At 45.6% G+C, this 17219-nt stretch overlaps 1 long non-coding RNA gene across 1 annotated transcript; it reads left to right on the forward strand.

Annotated features, from left to right (window-relative positions):
* Positions 1 to 11658: 11658 nt before the first annotated feature.
* On the forward strand, positions 11659 to 16946 carry LOC125758384 (uncharacterized). The gene is made up of 4 exons (XR_007416002.1): positions 11659 to 12038; positions 12899 to 13023; positions 14407 to 14546; positions 16867 to 16946. It is a non-coding gene; the product is annotated as an uncharacterized LOC125758384 (long non-coding RNA).
* The last annotated feature ends 273 nt before the right edge of the window (positions 16947 to 17219 follow it).

A 17219-nucleotide genomic window follows, 5' to 3' on the forward strand; every position in this document is an offset into this window, starting at 1 on the left:
CACGTCGTCGATTCGCGGCAGTGGATAAACATCCTTCCGAGTGATCTTGTTGAGCCTTCGGTAGTCCACACAGAAGCGCACAGAACCGTCCTTCTTGGCAACGAGAACAACAGGAGACGCCCACGGGCTGTCCGAGGGTTGAATAACGTCGCGTCGAAGCATATCGTCCACTTGCTCATTAATTACCCGACGTTCTGTGGGAGACACGCGATATGGACGTTGCCGCAGTGGTGGTTGGGCGCCAGTGTCGATGCGATGCGTAACAGCGGACGTGCGGCCGAGAGAAGTTTGTCCGACATCGAAAGAAGAACGAAATTCTTCCAACAGGCACAGAAGCTGGGAACGCTGAACCGACGTAAGGTTGTCAGCAATGGAGGGACCAAATACATCCGCGGGTGAGGAATCAGACGTGGAAACGGCACTGATGGTACGGGAACTGGTGCAGTGCGAGTCATCGTGTGCGTCCAGAACTTGTGCGTCTTCGAGGGGCTCCACTCTGCCGAGACATTCCCCTCGCACCAACGTAACAATGTGCGGGGATGGGTTGGTAACAAAAATAGCTGTGCTACCCTGAGTGACTTGCACGGTCGCGAAAGGTACCAGCAACCCTTTCCTAGTGCAAACGCGGTCAGATGGGGAAAGGAGTGCAATTGTGTCACAGAGACCGGCGCAATAAACTGGCACAGCCGTCGACGAGTTTGGAGGAACTTTGGTATCGTCTTTGACGAGGGTCTTGGTGAATGCCGATGGACTGTCTGCCGGCGTCAAATGTGAGAACGGTGAGAGTTCGAGGGCGGCTGGTGCGCAGTGAATTATGGCGTCGTGGCGGGAGAGAAAATCCCATCCCAGGATGACGTCGTGGGAGCATGCAGCAATTATGATGAACTCGACGTCGTACAGAACGTCCTGAATGACGACGCGAGAAGTGCATACTGCTGTAGGCCTAATACTCTGGGAGCTGGCGGTACGGAGGGACATCCCAGAAAGTGGCGTCGTCACTTTTCGAAGTAAGCGGCTAAGTTTTGCGTCCATAACGGATACGGCGGCTCCGGTGTCGACAAGGGCAGATGCGCGAACACCGTCCACAAACACGTCTATGACATTCGATGGAATTCGCTGAGGGCTTTTACAGTTCGATAGCGTCGCAGCCCTTGCCTCGTGCACTGCGACGACTAGTTTTCCTGCTCTCGTGCGACAGAACGTGGCCGCATTGGTGACAGTGAGCGACGGCGTGGAGACGGAGAGCGGCGAGTGGATGGAGCTGGGCGTGACGTCGGCGACATAGGCGGGTCGTAGAATGCACGGCTGGACTAGCTGGTGGTGGTTGACGCGACTCGAGGCGGCTGCACGCGATGGCAGTAACGGGCCACGTGACCGGCATAACCGCATGCAAAGCAGATGGGCCGATTGTCGGGTGTGCGCCATCTATTCGCCGGGGCAGGTCCCGCCCACGTCACAGGATGCGATTGACGGGGCGCCTGCTGAAATGACTGCAAGGTAGGTTGCAGTCGGGGCCTAGGAATGACGGCAGCATACGTAGCCGGCACGCCCGCTTCGAAGGACGGAGGTCTAGCGGCGGCTTTGGCGTAACTCAACGGTGCAGCCGCAGGGATTGCCTGGTGCGTCCTGGGGACAACCTGAGCGTAACTCTGTGGCGCAGGAGCCGGAGGTTGCTGGTGGTACTCAGGCATCACCTCCGCGATTTCCTGCTCAATTGCTCAGCGGATGGGAGGAAGAAGGGTCGTCGACGACTGTTGAACGTGCGGCGGGTGGGCGAAGGCCAGGAGAGAGAACTGGCGTGCGATTTCCTCGTGCACGAATGCCTTCATTTCTGCCAGCAGCGTGGCCTGGTCAGGTATGGCCGCCAAGCCAGCAAGCTCTTCGTCGCGTGATGGAGAGCGACGGGTCATCGAACGTTGCCGGCGGAGCTCCTCGTAGCTCTGGCACAGTGTTATGACCTCGGCCACGGTGGAAGGGTTTTTAGCGAGCAACATGGTGAAGGCATCGTCGTCAATGCCCTTCATAATGTTCCGGATCTTGTCAGACTCGGACATGGTGCCGTTGGCTTTCTTACACAAGTCCAGGACGTCTTCGATATAACTGGTGAAAGATTCACCGGCCTGCTGAGCTCGTTCGCGTAAGCGCTGTTCTGCTTGCAGCTTACGAACTGCAGGGCGGCCAAAAACGTTGATGACGGCGGTCTTGAAATCCGACCAAGTAGCAAAATCGGACGCGTGGTTGTTGTACCACAAGCTTGCTACTCCCGCGAGGTAGAAGACCAAGTTGCTCAACTTGCCTGCTTCGTCCCATTTGTTGGGTACGCTCACGCGCTCGTAAATTGCGAGCCAGTCCTCCACGTCGGTGCCATCGGCGCCAGTGAAGATAGGTGGATCGCGGATGCGTGGGACACCGGGACATGTGGTCGGTGTGGGAGGCGGCGTTTGCTTAGCGGCGTCTTGAAGCATGGTAGATGGCAGAGTACGGGAACGAAGCTCCAGGGGCATTGAATGGGAGCACAGCACTCTCCACCAATTTGTTAAGCTGTTTATTGGACGGCACTCGGCGACAATGCACTATGGCGACAGTCAAGGCAAAAGCACGGGCTCCGAGAGCGCGAGCGGCGTTTAGAAGAGGACGACCCACTAGGAGCCGCTGGAGAGCGCAACCGTTAAGCAGTACCAATTGCTTCGCCAAAATATATATATATATACATATACATATATATATATATATATATATATATATATATATATATATATATATATATATATATATATATTTATATATATATATAAATATATATATATATATAGAAAAACAGGTCGACAAACGTGCGAAACACAAGTTTTACTAACGTTTCGGCAGGAGGGCCTGCCTTCGTCAGAGTGATGAAGGCAGGCCCTCCTGCCGAAACGTTAGTAAAACTTGTGTTTCGCACGTTTGTCGACCTATTTTTCTACCGCATTTTCCACCGGATCCATTGAATTTCACCCCACCATATGTGTATATATATATATATATATATATATATATATATATATATATATATATATATATATATATAACGCCATAAATGTATAGATTTCCTTAAAGTGGAAACTGGGACTCTGTAAGTATTTTTTCGAGGAGATATATACTACTGCCTGTAGTGAGCCCGCAAAGAAAAAAAAAACGATGTGTCGAATCACTGACCTTGGCAGTGTGGCATAAGTATTTCTCTTGTGCCTATACCCAGTGCACGTACCCAGTTCAAATAAAATGCTTCGCCTAAATCAACAAGACGATTGCACTCGCAGAAGCATGTCGATATTTCATAGCAACGTTCGCAGCATAAGAAAAAACCTGGATCAGCTTCTCGCATTTATTGCCCAGCAGCCACAACGCCTTGACGTGATCGCTGTCACTGAAACTTGGCTAAAAATCACAGCATATCCACGGAGTGAATGATGATGAGTGGGCGAAGCTGCGGAGGTTCATCGGAAAACCGTGAATCTTCCGTGAATTCTGCCCAGTACATCATCACCGACGTGAGACCGGTCGCGTTTATACTAAAGGTTCGATGAGTTATGACGACTTGCAGTTCACTTTAATTTTACATGTACGCTGTGAATTTTCATTGTTTAGAAAAATATTGCTTTAGAAAAAATCTGGCGTCTTTCGTTAAGCAGCTGGCGTCTTTTCGTTTTGCTTTAGAAACATCTGGCGTTCTTTCGTTTTGCTTTTAGAAAACATCTGGCGTCTTTCGTTGGTTTATTTCATCAATCAACGGCGCTCTGAACAAAATTTTTATTGTTTAATCACGCACAGGAGAAATCTCTCCAGGCACTACCTTGGAGGTAAACAATGGCTGCTAATGGGAATGAGAGACAGAAGAAGTCGGCTTTTAGCTAACACTTACACTGCGGGAAAGCAGCCCTACAGGGGTAAAAAAATGCCTGTCGCTAAATTGATGAGAAAGTGCATGTTGATCACGTTAAAACAGAAAAATCTGCAGATGCGATGCACATTATCACGCCGACGTATAGGAAATTGGTAATAGTAATAAATAATAATAAAGAATCTAACAATTTATTTGAAATTTATGGGCGCAAGCTCATAGTGTAAAAGCACATGTATTGTATAGATGGTATTTCAAGGTATATAGTTACGATCAGATGATAGATCATAATTTCATATAATGGATTTCTACTGCTCATTTTTATCCTTGATTAGTAATCAAGATTAATTACTATCTCTTAATTATATGCAACCTAGTGTTCAGTGCTGTCAAACGAAAAGTATCCGAAATGGCGTTGTAGCGTTTTAATAATAGCACTGACATCTATATTTATTTAGTAATCATGGTCATCCTCATAATGGTATCTATCTATCTATCTATCTATCTATCTATCTATCTATCTATCTATCTATCTATCTATCTATCTATCTATCTATCTATCTATCTATCTATCTATCTATCTATCTATCTATCTATCTATCTATCTATCTATCAAGCCGCCTACGACTTTGTGCTCTCTTGACCGTTTCGTTAACGGGATGTGCACCAATATTGGTGTGGCATCACGCGACTGCATGACGAACATAAATGACAGGTCATAAGGTCAAAATCTTGACATGCATATCATGAACGGTATCATTTACATGCCACGGTCTTGTCCTCTTCCTGCCGTTTCGTTAATTAAATGTATACCAAGATTGGTAAGGCGTGACAAGAGTGTATGACGAACATAATTGACTGGTCGTAACGCGCAAGTCATGATATCCATGTCATGTACTACATCATGATTTACAAGACACGGCGTTGGGGCGCTCGCGGCCGTGTCATTAAATGAATATGTGCCAAAATTCGTATGGCGCGACATTTCTGCATGACGAACATAAATGACAGGTGGTAATATCAAAATCATAAAATGCATGTCATGTACGGCATGACTAACATTCCACGCTCAGGGTGCGCTCGCAGCCGTTTCGCTAGTTTGATAGATACCAAAACTTGTATGGTGCGACGTGACTATATGCCGAACATAAATTAGAAGTAATGACATTAAAATCATGACATGTATGCCATGTACGGCATGATTTACATGCCACGCTCATGGTGCGTTCGCGGCCGTTTCATTCATTGGATATATACCAATATTGATATGGCATGACATGATTGTATAAAGAACATAAACTACAGGTCCTAACATGAAAATTGGGACATGCATATCATGTACGACATGACTTTCATGCCGCGCTTATGATGCACCTGACGAATACACCGCCCATAGAAACATCAGCGAACTGGTATGAGGCCCTTTCTAAGGCGAAAGCCTTAGGTGTCTCATCAAACGCGAAAATTGACTGCCGGCGTCTTCGAGATTTGGCGACATGTGACGATACTTCGCGAGACCGGCGGCGGCGTCGAAGGATGCAAAAAAAGTAATTGAGGGTCTAGAGTCACGTGATGCTCACGTGAATATGCGCGTGCCTGTGTACGTGCGTGTACGTGCAGTCAGCGTACCAAAAGTCACATTACCTCAGTGTAACATGACATCATTAATGACGTCATTCTGTGACGTCATGAAGACGTCACAGATCGCCAGATTTTGAGACATCGTAGTGGCGACCAAGGTCAATCTAAATAGGTCGCGAAAGTCGGAACGAAAAGTGGTCGGAAACCTATTGCGACAAACATCAACACCCGCGTGACGATTATAGCGCTACTAGGTGAGGGGGGGACAAATAATGAAAACAAACAAGTAATTAAGCGTTTATTTTCATTACTTTTAATTTTATTTGTCACGAGTTAAATTAGCAGATTATTTTAATCAAAGTTTAGTCTTGGGTATGTGGTTGAGTGGCCAATTTGTTTCGTTTATTTTCAGAAACAGCGGGCACATGCAGGCAGTCTGGTTACATGGGCCAACGGTTTTGCGCATTTTCAGATGCAAATGTCGTCGCTCGTTTTTGCGCAGTAGGTTTGTGCCTGTCGTCCGTAGGTGATTTCCTCGCATAAGTGTTGTTTTCTAGTCGTGGTACTTGGCGGAAGATAATAAAGCCCATCGCAGCCATCGGGAACCGTTTCAGTGACTGTGTTTTGCCAGCGCACGGCTGGCGTGCTGTCGCCCTTCGGGACGATGAGTCCGCCACGCTACACTGTACCAACTGTCCTTTAGAAGCACGAACAAGACAGCCGTAAAACTTACAGAGGCCTCTCATTATTTGAAAATATGGAGGAGACGGACGTGGATACCATGGACATATTGCTTTATTTTAAGGTACGGAGAGTGTGACATTAACCAGGGACACACTCTCCGACTATTTACCAGTCTACTTTTTTCTTTAGAAGCAATGTGTTGATGAAAAGCCTGGGGAGCGTTGAACTATACGAGTGCTCTCCATGGTTTATCTTTAATATTGTTATTGCGATAGCAATTATAAGGACACTCGATGGGTTTTTGCCGTCGCCGTCATGTTCCGTATAAAGTCCAAATCGATAACGTCCCCCCGCGCATCGTATGTTCCACCCGCGGGTAAAAGCGTGCCAGCGGGGCTGACGAACGCCGCTGAAATAGAGATGAAAAGAGCCGACCCACCTCCCATATGAGCTGGAACCGTGAATTCATGCTTATTCGGCGATTACTTGTAATGTGTGTAATGATACGAATGTGACGTAGCGAACTGCGAGAAATATAGCTTTCCGCTTGAGCATTTAGTGTCATGAACACTCCTGCGCTTGCCAACTGCGTTTAGCCACTATGGCCCTCAAAATGTAACCTCTGATTGCTCATGAGTACGGCTGTACATATCTAAAGTGTGGTCGCATGTGAGCCAACACGTGCAGACACAACCGGCGTTCGTAAAATGTATACCATCTGCAGATGGTGTCAATGAATGGAAGCATGGTGTCACCTGCGGTGCGAGCGACGTGCACGCTATCTAATAAATATATCTTATTTTAATAAATGCCGACATTACTCACTCGCGTAATGTCTAAATCCCAGAGCTTTGCACTTGTGCTCGTCAACAGCGTTGGTGGACGTATGTTCGTTCCAAATGAATCCGCGAATAGCAGTGACCGCTCGTGGAATTCGTCTAGGGAGCAGAGTTGTATATTATTGTTTCAGTTATGCCGTAACGCATACTGCATCCCCCCCCCCGAAAAAAATAAAGAATAACAGCAACAACGCTTCAACAGCGCAAAACGAAGGCGTATAGTGATAACAAATGACAGCGGTTCTAAAATTTCCTGATCTATCGCGTGCGGAACACTGAAGTCACTTTCACCACAGTGCGTTGGTGTCATGCGAAAGAGTGCACTAACATTTGCATGGGAGACTCGAACTTTAAGTAATCCTTCTTAATGGGCGCGGCCATCAATCACCCGAAAAAGAACGCTAACGCTACCGCGAAAAGAAACAATAACAAATGACAGCGTGTATAAAATTTTATCACCTTGCTCCATCGAGCACGCAGCGCTTAAGCCACTTTCGCCGCAGTATACCTGTGTCAAGTAAAAAAAGCGCAATAACCTTCTAGTTGTCACTGGACCCAGCACACTTTGTCATTTAAGTACACACGCTTGCACGCGCCGTATAATTACGAGTACTTGTATCAGGGGCGTAGCCAGAAATTTTTTTCGGGGGGGGGGGGGGGGTTCAACCATACTTTATGTATGTTCGTGCGTGCGTTTGTATGTGCGCGTGTATATATACGCAAGCAAAACTGAATAATTTCGGGGGGGGGGTTGAACCCCCCCACCCCCCCTGGCTACGCCCCTGACTTGTATGATCGTCAACGTCTGAAAACTTTAGTGAAACAGCCTTGCCAATCTCAGTGCACTTTTTTTGCGTGACATTAATGCACTGCGGTGAAAGTGACTGAAGTGTGTCCGGACAGGATAGATCAGGAGGAGGAGGAGGAAATAACTTTATTACGAGTCCTGCGAGTTGGTGGGGCGGGCCGATGGCCCCGCCTAGGAGACGGCCAGAAAATTTTAGTAGCGTCGTCCTTTGTCGTTAAGATTCCCTTCTCGCGGTGGCGTTGGCGCTGTTTTTCGGGAGATCTGTGGCCGTGTTCGAACAATCGGGATAGAGAGAGAGAAAAACTTTTATTTGTGCAAGAATAAGTGGTCTTCCTCGTAGCGTGCTCCGCGTACCCGCAATCGCAATCGGGAGGATCGCTCAAAATTTGTCTCTCCCGTGCAGATCTTAGTGCGTCCTTTTTTTTTTTTTTTGCATGGCACAAATGTACTGTGGTGAAAGTCACTTAAGTGTTCCGCACGCCATAGATCAAGTCCAGAAATTTTTAGAACCGCTGTCATTTATTATTATACGCCTTCCTTTTGCAGCTTCAATTCAAGTTTACCTGCTTTGGCATGTCACGTCAGCAAGCATGCCTAAGGTAGGCTTCGCCTTCGCATTTCGAACCTTTCACGCATAAGCGTCTTCCATCTCGCGTACTACGGTCCTGCGAGCGAATATCGCGATTCGCGAGAGAAGCTGTCGTCAAGGGAGGAGGGCGCAGTGCTTATTCTGTGGACCAGATCACAGAATAAACCCCCGCAATTTGTGAGAAAACCGTCAAAAACCGTCGTCAAGAGAGGTGGGCTGTTTGGGCCAGAGTTCTTCAATCATACGAGTTGCGAAACTCCCCATAGGCTCCATTTATGAAAATCAGGGTACGCCATTGGTCGCTGATTGTCGCTGGACGCTGATTGTCGCGTCATCTGTCGACAAAGAACCAAACGAATAAACGCTCAAAACGACGCCAGCGCTGCGTGCAGCGTTTAGCAACTTGCGAGACGCGCTCGCAAGAAACGACGCCGCGGGGCTTTAGTGTTTTTTATTGCCGCCACCAGATGGCTTGACAATCTGCTAACTTCCGCAAAATCGTCGAGTTTGGGAACGCAGTTTCGCAACTGGTTTGGGCTACAGCGAAGTCTGGTGCGCACAGTCCACAGCACAAGTCTCTTTGGTGTGGTACACAAAATAAAGCTGTGGTCTGGTCCACAGAATTGTATATTCTGCGGTATGGCGCACAGAATCCGTCATCAAGATAGGTCGGCTGCTCGAGCTCGGGCTGCAGTACCACGGCCGCTGGATGAAAAAGCGCACGGTACGGCCTGCCGCGTCGGGCGGCTTTCTATGGGAGAGCGCGTGTTGGCCCTAGTTGCAGTTGCGGCCGCTGCGGCGCGACGGGGCGGGGAAGGAAAACGGGTGCCGGCGGCTCCGTTGGGGCAGCAGCCGCAGCAAATTAGTTGGTGGTGGTCACAACAGCGATCTCACTGAGCTGTTCTAAGCGGTTTTTTTCTATCTCATCTATCGCAGTCATGACATATCATGCATTCAGTTGAGTCCGTTCGCGTAATCTGGTTAAATAGCCACTTAAATTTCCGTGTACGTGCCGAGCTCCTGGCAATTTTTTTTTTCAGGACCAACTTTTTGCTTTGCGTCTGAAAGAATATTCCACAATCTTCGTAGCAACATTATATGGCGCTGAATGTGTGAAAAAGTGGTTGTTATATTTATGTGCGTGTAATGAATGCATCGTTTGTTATTTTAACATATTGATTTCAGTGACATTTCTTCAGCACCTTTGAGTTTTCTTAGCTGAAAATGCTTGACAGGTATTTATTTTAAACATCTGACAATACACGTTCATGGTATTTATACACAGGAAGTGCACGTAAAAACATATGTTGAATCTTTTTCATGATGTCTGATACATGATACTGTGCCGAGAAGTAATTCAGCTTCGGATGCTTGATACTAGCGAATTCTACAAATATAGTGACGCATTCCTCGTAACTTTGTTGAAAAGGCTGTGGAAATATATATTCATTAGAAGTGGCTTGCAAATTTCTTGACAGTTCTTAGCAGGGCAATATGTCATCAAATTGATGTATATATAAGGCCGATCACTGGAGGCCGATGATGGAGACTGCCAGAAGACAATCACGTTGGTGTGCAACGAAGATTCGCCAGTGCCTGTACAGCGGTTAACATCAAAGGACCAAAACGAAAGGTTTTATGGCCTGCACAGACTGGAAGTAGACAGGGAAGCCAAAATTTGGGCTCACAAGCTGGAGGCATAACAAAACAATAATTAAAAATAAGAAGAAAACAGAGACGAGTATAAAGAAGCGTTTACCCCCCCCCCCCACTCCCCCACTTTTTTTTGTTTACCGTATAGCTGTCAAAAGCGACCCACTTTAATTAACTTTGTCCCTGTGAGTCGCTCGCAATGTGTGTGTTGGCTGCCACGTATATTTGTTTGAAATGAAATCTTGTCGTCGCCCAACAGCCGCTTTTCTGCACTTTTTTGTCTCCGCATGTTTTGCTGAGGTAAGTTTGAGTCCGTGCCCCGTACCGCTAATGACCACAGACAACCCAACTCTCTGAATAAAAGGAATACACGTGCTTTTCATGGCAACCAACATCAGTACCACATGGCATTGCGGGGCAACGCACGCCACCGCAACGCGACAGCGTTCGGAAACAACCGGAACCGATGGCAAAGGTGCCGCGGGCTGAAAGGTGGGAACTAGAAAAAAACGAGAGATAAGAGAAGACGGGAAGGTGGTGTTTGCAACAAGCCGCCGTTTGCAGCTAGCAGGGATGAACCCTGAATTCATAATAAGTAAACTAACTTCTCACATTTTGTCCAGATTTTATGTTCACTGTTGAATTCGTTACGCGATCATGAAAACGGCGTAACGAGAAGAGACAGAAATACTGAAAACCGCAGGAATGCAAGCAGTTGTGTTCGTGTGTTTTTCAGCCTTTTCATCACTCTTTCCGTCTGACCGTTTTCATATTAATTAATCCGTAACAGCTCGCCCAATTGTCAGCATTGAAGATGTAGTCATTGAAATTTCAAAGTGATTCGAATCTCCTTCTATGAGATGGTCACACAATAATTATGATAAGCATTATTTCATGGCAGCTGCATGCGATGACGTTCGTATGTGTACTATAAACATGTTTGGAAGAAGGAAGAAGTTTATCTTATTTTGTGTCAAATAAACAGTGGCCGCTGCAGTTTCTGAGATCACTTTTTCGAAATGAAATGTTTAAATCTGAAGCAGCATACTCAGAGCCAAAATAAAGAATTTCGATGCATTAGGAAAGGTGCAGCGGCTCCAGGTTGGTTAGTTGTGGTCTTCTAGGACACCAGAAAAATATGCCCACGCGATTACTTCCGCAAAAAGCGATCGGTGCGCGAAGTTGCATCTTGGGCAAGGCAAGAACAAAAATTCCCAAGCGCTGCAAGTATTACAAGAAATATCGGTAATTAACTGATGTGTACACGCTAGATGTATTTTAGGAGAAGATTTCGGGCGTAACATGAAGACGCACGCGCTCAAGCATAACTGCCGCAAGCGCGCCGCGCATGTGATCCCGCGGGCGTCCGCGAAACCCGTCCCCCCCTGGTGGCGCCGCGGCGGTGGTCCGGGAAACTAGGCCCGTCACGCCGGTTTCGGAGCACGCGGCAGGCCGTACCCGTGCGCTTTTTATCCAGCGGCCGTGGCAGTACATTCTGCACGGCCCACAGCGCACTTTATTTTGTTGTCTGGTCCACAGAATAAAGCTGGAGTTTATTCTGTGGTCTAGACTACAGAATAGTCACTGCGTTCTGCTGCAGACACGATGAAGCACGCACGAATGCAGAACTTCTGCATTCGTGTGTGTTTCATCGTGTCGAGTTTTGTTCATGCGGTCGAGCTGCCTGGCATGTTACTGACCGTAAGAGAAAGCTCTTCAATCGGTATTATACGCGGGTACCGGGCGAACAGTCACCAGATGCCGGCCGTGCGATTCCAATATCTGCGACTCCTTTGTTCAGTGAACACCTTCAAACGTTTCTGCACGTCAGTGAGTAGCAGTGCCGCAATCCTTTCTCGACAACGCGCTCTGTGGCCCTGGAAAATGCCTTGACGTTCGGGGATGCCGGGCGCGGGTAGCTTGGCCATTCCTCGCTTGGTGGATCGCTTGAAAACCGACTGTCAGCCTGCAGTGTACGCCGCCGGCGTGCTTTCTTGCCAGAGATAAGTCATATTGAACGTTACGCTTCGTACATTGTGAGTTGTTCTTATTGCAGTACGCGTTGTCGCCGAAGAAAATCGCATAACGTGTTGGTACTGTATGCGGTTGTAGTCGTGTGGATTGTTCTCGCGCATGACGCTTGTCAAGAACGTAGTCGGTAGTTTTATAAAGTTTTGGTAATTAGCTCGCTTGCACGCACTGCTCTACGTTAATATTTGCTGAAAGGAGCCAACATTTTCGTCAGGCACATCATTGTCATGCGTTTTATGAATGTAATTTACTCTTGTCAACTTACTTAAAGTAACGCCATGAAACTGAAGCTTCATTCATTTCTTTCGCACGAGCTCTGAACGAATAATCTTGTCACCGCGTTGTGCGGTGAATCGTGAATCGGTACAATGGGAGAAGTAATGTGTATCTAGGGGTATTTTCTTTAGGCGTGCATTTTATGTGTCATTAGGTAACGTGGCCCTCAAAAGCGTATAGGTTAGCATTCTTGGACATTGCTTATCGTCTTTCAAGCAACAGCTAACGTAGATTTGCTCAAAATGCAATTTATGCAGCACAACACTGTATGTTGGTCAATTGGTTTGCGCCATTTTTAACCTTTATGCGCATTGACCTAATTTGACAAGCCGTACTTTCAGCTGAATTTTCAATTGCTTTCAGCACTAATATGTGCGTCCGTGCATTGAAGTCCCACCTCTTATCGCATAATAATGCTGGTGAAGAACAACGCTTGTCTTTATTTAGCCATTTATCAGAGCTCTGCTCCCCTCCTCAAAGAGCAAGGTGCTGCTGGCACACCTGCTTCGGCTTTTCTTTTTTTTTTAATGTTTAAGTTTTTCGCAACGTACTGCAGGTAGCAAACAGCAGTGCCACGACTAACAGTGGAGTGCTGACCACGCAGTCCAGAAGGTGGCCGAGGCAAGCATGCCATAAGAGGTGCTTATTCAGGCAGAAGAAATAAGCATCTGTAGCCAACGTAAAGGTAGTGTACAAAGTTCCATTTAATGAAGAAGAATCTTGTTTTGAGCTAGTCATGTCGAAGGGAAACAATGAGTGCTAGATAAATGAGATGGAAATGCAGAGCAACAACGTGGTGTATGCCAGCAACCAACTTAAGTTTATTCATGCAAAAGGGTTATTTCCAACTGTTTTATTCGGAAGAAGAGCCCAATAGTTTCCACAAATGGGCATAACTGGCAGTGGTTGCACGTCCTGTTACTGTGTTCGTGCACACATTATTATGTGCCACTTACTCCTGTGACCTTCCACCAAGGTGAAAAAGGTGAAGACATAAACAGCAGTGAGAAGGCTCTTGCTAGAGAGTTCAATTAAGATAGCGTTACCATAGTTTTTAGTTTCAGTAAACCAGCTAAGCTATTGAGAGCGTAATCCATGTGTTTGTCACCTTGGCCACTGGATTTTGCCTGGGAACATGGCTTAGTTTTGCAAACATAAATGTTCCCTTTCTGTAAAACGTTGTACTGGTAAGTGGAATTGTGCCAAAAATATTAAGGTTTATGACTCTTGCAGCACACATTGTTGTACAGAGATGCTATCTTTTTCATAAATGCAATGCATGGCGCCTGAAGAATATAGCAGCCCACTTTAAAATTTATAGCTTCATGACTGCATTATCTGTAACAGACTTTTCTGTATACGGTTTGTTTCTGCAAAGCTTCAACCTATCACCTGCAATTCTTCAAGGCAAATTAACTGAATTTTCTGTGTACATTTGACTGCACATTTTCATCACTTAGGCTAAACAACAGGCGCATTCTGCATACCGGGAAACGTTACCTGAAGCAACATTTTGCTGTGATTGCAGCTAAGTGAAAACAAATGGGTTTGTATTGTCTGTCCATCTGTCAATACCATTACACAGGCTTGTTAAGTGCATTCAAGTAGCCTTAGCAATGCACATGTAGCTACAGAGCCAAAAGAGGCAGCCAATTTCAACAGCAGAGTTCCCTCTGCATATCCCACTTTCCATTAAGGGTATTGTTTTGCGATACCTTAAAGTCAAAAGTTGCTCAATTACACACTTCTTGGTGTCTGACATAACAGGAATTATGATAATTCTTTATATCTCATGTAAAATTATACCATTGTTTTTTTTTTCATATTGTTACTTTGCATGCATACTTTACGACTGCACCCTCCCCGACCGAAGCTTTACTACTGTTACATTCTGTCATTGGTGAAAAAAAACAGGCCAGGGAAAGCAGCATCATGACCTGTAATGTAGGAAAATGCTGCTGTCGCATTGATTAGTCTACAGCTGAATTTAATGAGAAAGGGCAGCAATGTAGGTCATATGTGGATGTTTGCAGACCATAATTGTGTTGTGCTCATTTTGTTATCGCAGGAAGCATCTTCAAAAAGCAGTGCTACAAGGATGTGAGCAGCAGTTTCCCTTCAACGAACGGGTCAAATTCATGGAAGCCATGTGCCTGCTGCTTCTGGCCTACACAAACATGCAGCCACCATAGTAAAGTTCTTACAAAGGTGTGATACATCCATATGCTGCATGGATTCAGCATGTTTCAATTGCCTGTTTTTTTATAACTTATAGTGATATGTATACAAGTGTACTTCCTTGCAATGTATGTCTACATTCTCTTAAAGGGCCAGTCAGCAGGCTCTGACCTCTTTTTTTTACACCTCCCAAGCAAGCTCGCTAATTCGTACAGAGGGGCCGCAGCAATCGCATTGTGCAAATATCACAGACACTCCACTTCTAAAAACAATAACCGCGCCTCCTCTTCAGTGCTTGACCAGTCCTCTTTGCTAGCAAAGTAGTGTAATGTTGCTTATGAACAACGTTAAGTAATGCTGACTGTCGAATAGGCCTCTGCAGTATGAAACGGCATTTTGGCTCTGCGATGGTGCAGTATAGGCTGTGTGGTTGTCACGGGTGTTGTGAATTTATTTTGCCATTGCTTTGAACTGTGCTTCCTCACCACACCGCTCTGGCACAGTGGCACATCGACAAAGCCCCTCTTCACGATGGTGAGGCTGAGCGAGAAACTGAAATCAGCTGGAATGCTTGTTTTATCCCCTGTGGCTTCATTATTACACCACTTAATCAAAAAATTCTTGTGGCAGCATGTTCACATTGTACAACCGTGCAGTTATCACAAATTTTAGACTCCGGGGTTGTTTAGTGGCCCTTAAGCTTTATTTATGAATGGTAAATTCATCCGTCACGTGGCTTCCTTTATTTGTTGCAATGCTCATTTCTAAAATAGCATGTCGGCTTCTGTGATTGGTAATTTATACATTTAGCATACAAGATTTCCTGGTATATGCAATAAGTGCCATTATGGATTTTTTATGGCACCAGAGCAACCTTTTTGCCCTGTGGCAGCCACGTGGAAGTTCATTGCTATGCTGCTTTGATTTTTTCAATCAATGCATTTCACAGTCCAGGGTGTTTGGTGTATTTGCATCTTGAGGTGTTTAATATCATACAAGTAATGGAAATTTTTCTGTCTTCTAGTGTTTACTTTTCAGCTATTTAACTGTGGTTTTCAGAGCAATATGTAGACAGGAACTTCGATTCTGCTAAGCTTTGGTTTGAAAAGAGAAGCTGAACAGGAGTTCCTTAGGTTTATGCCCCGAGCACCAGCCCTTTGGGTTACAGAAATATCTAAACTGCATAATGTCTGTAGCTACTTGTTTAATTGCATGTCTTTCTTCAACCTACAGCTCTTCCCATAATCCTTAACATTAACCTGCATTACGAAGTGAACATCCCCACTGTAATACAATGGTTATAATGCTGAGCTGCTCATCTGAACTGTGCAGGTTCGATCCTGGTGCAGTGGTTGCACTTTTGATGAAAGTGAAAATCCTAGAGGCTCATGTGCTTTTAAATTGACGTTCACATTACAGAACCCCATTATTATTATTACATCAGCGCGGGAACAGAGTGGTAATTCTAGATCGTATATATATTTTAGAAAACAGAGAGCTGAGCTAGTTGGTAGGTATTCATGTTAAAAAGGCAGGTCATGCAAACATGGACACGAGAGAAGTCAAGAGACCACTAATGCCAACTGAAAAGGTGGACAGTGGCACAAAATTACTAAGTAGACACAAAAACTTATCTGCGCATGCCAGGCAAGAGGAAATACCTATCAATCTGGCACGTGCGATAGTCTAGGTGAGAGATAACTTCTCAAGCACTTGATTTCTTCTTTGTGCTAGTTGATCAACGGTTGGCTCCCGCGTGCACTGCCATTATCGATATGCCAGGCCTCGACCATTGGACGCATTTCTTCATTCATGTGCTTGTACAAAACTGTGCATTCGTTGAATTTTGGCATACATTTACGCTCTCGACAATGTAAAGATAGATTAGGTGATGAGCCTCTGGTTAGCGATCTTGGCGTTTGAGGTGTCTTGACTCTCTTGTGTCCATGTTTGCATGCCCCATCTTTTTAACATGTATTCATATAGTGTGTAAGAGAAATAGGTTATCTAGTGAGTTACTTGGAAATTAAGTTTAGGGCGGACACCAAAATAGCAGTGTAAATTAAATTAAGTGATGAATGCATTGAGCTGCATTAGAAACGATATAACGGGGAAATATAGCCGCTTGCTGTTTGCTTATACTCATCTCAGTTTTTTGTCTTTTATGCTTTGACAATGACCAGGTGTTGTGTTGGATGCTACTAATAGGTTATGAGCTATACATAGACGAAGCAGCGGCTGTTTGATGCTCCCTAAACGGTTACCTCATGGGGCGATAAAAGTTAATTTGGGTTACGTGAGGCATGCTCGAAAAGTGAACTTGTTTCTGATGTTTCTGTTTTCCTGGCAGACATTCTACACAAACTTGCCCAAAGGCGGAAGGAAGGCACGCACAGATGGACACAGAAATCATGGGGCTGCCACAGAAGCCTGTGAATGAGCATTAACCTGTGAGTATGTGTCTTAAACATTTTTGCTGAAGCCTTCAATTTTGGCTGGACATTCTTATCGATGCTTTGTATTCCCTGATTTGTAGTGCAATATTTTTACACCTTGTTGCTTTCACAGCTGCATTGCACAGCAGAACACTTTAGTCTGGTACAAAGCCCAAAAAGTTCCACCCAGATGACCAAATGGCGGCAGCCAATTGCTTCCGCAATCAGTGCAGTAGTGGAAGAAAACAGCACAATAGACGAAGCACAA

Source organism: Rhipicephalus sanguineus, chromosome 4, assembly GCF_013339695.2.
Source record: "Rhipicephalus sanguineus isolate Rsan-2018 chromosome 4, BIME_Rsan_1.4, whole genome shotgun sequence".
Lineage (NCBI taxonomy): Eukaryota > Metazoa > Arthropoda > Arachnida > Ixodida > Ixodidae > Rhipicephalus > Rhipicephalus sanguineus.